The 2,500-nt window shown below is 49.2% G+C and overlaps 1 protein-coding gene across 3 annotated transcripts in view; it reads left to right on the top strand.

The window, feature by feature from the left end:
• The window catches only part of LOC123512160 (BMP-binding endothelial regulator protein-like), a 164,659-nt gene that overhangs the window by 1,019 nt on the left and 161,140 nt on the right, over positions 1-2,500 (top strand). The window lies entirely within an intron of this gene.

Raw genomic sequence — 2,500 nt, 5'->3', positions numbered from 1 at the left:
CTGCGGGTGAAGGCTTAGAAACACTCAGGCTCTGGCTCTGGGCTTCTTTTCCTTGTCCAGCGTGGCGACCAGGCGAGGCTTGGCTGGGTGAGCGCGGCGCGGCGCAGGTGCGGAGGTGTCACGGTTCACAGCCTAAGGTCGGTAGTTTTTGCCGCGAATAACTTCAGAGCTCACGCCCTCCTCGGCTGGGAGGAGGCAGCCTGTCCTTAGCCGCCAGGCAGGGGGACGTGGAACAGGGGATGGGGGAAGGAGGGGAAAGGGTTAGCTGGTAGGTAGGAGAGAGGGGGTGATGGACTGCCACTGCCATCCCTCCCCCGCTGCCACACCCGAGCGTATATCAATGTTGATAGATAGAGATATTAAAAACGGTCCGGTAATTACAGAGGAGGCCGCCACGCCGCGGCGACGCTCCGTGATTACACGCCACGCCGCGCCACCCTTCCCGGGGCAAGGGGCGTGATGGGTCGCGGTGCTGAGGGCGGCACACACACACACACACACACACACACACACACACACACACACTAAACTCGGATATGAGCAAGTAGCACACGTTCACGCTATAAATTACGTTCAAACATAACATTTTGTACTACCAAAACTCGTGTGTGTGTGTGTGTGTGGTCACTTCTATATCAGCTTGGCAACAGGCATTTGAGCTGCAATATATTATTTTCTTAAACTACTATATTGCAACGGATGATTTAGAAGTGTTTCACTGTTTGATCTGCTGCAGTCTCTGACGAGACAGCCAGACGTTACCCTACGGAACGAGCTCAGAGCTCATTATTTCCGATCTTCGGATAGGCCTGAGACCAGGCACACACCACACACCGGGACAACAAGGTCACAACTCCTCGATTTACATCCCGTACCTTCTCACTGCTAGGTGAACAGGGGCTACACGTGAAAGGAGACACACCCAAATATCCCACCCGGCCGGGGAATCGAACCCCGGTCCTCTGGCTTGTGAAGCCAGCGCTCTAACCACTGAGCTACCGGGCGTGTGTGTGTGTGTGTGTGTGTGTGTGTGTGTGTGTAATTCACCACCACCACCACGGTCGTCTGCTGGTCACCCAGCCAGTCTTCCCCATTACGGAGCGAGCTCAGAGTTCATAGACCGATCTTCGGTTAGGACTGAGACCACAACACACTCCACACACCGGGAAAGCGAGGCCACAACCCCTCGAGTTACATCTCGTACCTATTTACTGCTAGGTGAACAGGGGCTACACATTAAGAAGCTTGCCCATTTGCATCACCGCCCCCGGGACTCGAACCCGGGCCCACTCGATTGTGAGTTGAGCGTGCTAACCACTACACTACGCGGTGTGTGTGTGTGTGTGTGTGTGTGTGTGTGTGTGTGTGTGTGTGTAATCAACACAGCATCCTAAATTAGACGAAGTGAACCGTAGCGGAAAACTGATAATGAGAGACAGACAGAGAGAGAGAGAGAGAGAGAGAGAGAGAGTAATACTAGAGGCACAGGTAACAAAAGCTATCATTGCCTTGGGCTGCATTACGTAAGGAGACAGGTGTGTGAGGGAGAGCAGGCGTCCCGTACTGCCTCAGACTGGACAGGTGTGTCAGAGAGAGAGAGAGAGAGAGAGAGAGAGAGAGAGAGAGAGAGAGAGAGAGAGAGAGAGAGAGAATGAGAGAGAGGGGATCACACTAATACACATACACACACACACACACACTCTCTCTCTCTCTCTCTCTCTCTCACACTCTCTCATTAAGCCACATTACCATGCAGCACCGCGCCTTGCAGTCCACCGTGGGAAGTCAGGCACCAGTATTCAGAAACCATAAGGGCAGCATTACTTCACATCCACGTCCACACTCGTAAGAAAGTCCCATTGCATTGCCTTCTGGAACGCGGCAATAGATCACTGGAGGGAAGGAAGCAAAGGCAGTGGGTGATCTTGTATGACCTTTTATTTGTTAAGGTTAACTCCTTCAGTACTGGGACGCATTTTTTACCATGAGTTTTGGGTATGATTAGACGATTTCATTGACATTAGGAAGGGTCGATGGAGGTCAGAAGATTAAGAGCGAGTCTCAAGGGGTTAAGTAGTTCACGAGCTTTATTGTTTGTGTATGTTTTCTCTTTTTTTCCTTCTAAATCGAGAGAGAGTAATTTATTAGTAGGAAGGAAAGGAAAGAGGGAAAGAGAGAGAGGTATTTGTATAGGTTTTGAGTGACTTTCCCTCATTTCACTTCTTCAATACTAGGACGCATTTTTACCTTCATTTTTGGGTATGATTTAAAATTTTATTCGCATTAGTAAGGGTCTATGGAGGTCAAAAGATTAATGGCCAGTCTTTACTATTTTAATCCCAACATGTGTTACTGAAGCTGAATAAAATCACCAAATAATTACCAGAATGAATATGAAAATGCGTCCTTGTAATGAAAGGGTTAAGGGAAGTTAGTTAGCTCACGAAGTCTATTGTTATTCATTTTCTTTTTATATAAACCGTTAGCTGAAATGTTTACC

Source organism: Portunus trituberculatus, chromosome 33 (assembly GCF_017591435.1).
Source record: "Portunus trituberculatus isolate SZX2019 chromosome 33, ASM1759143v1, whole genome shotgun sequence".
Lineage (NCBI taxonomy): Eukaryota > Metazoa > Arthropoda > Malacostraca > Decapoda > Portunidae > Portunus > Portunus trituberculatus.
This window is presented reverse-complemented; position numbering and strand designations above follow the sequence as displayed.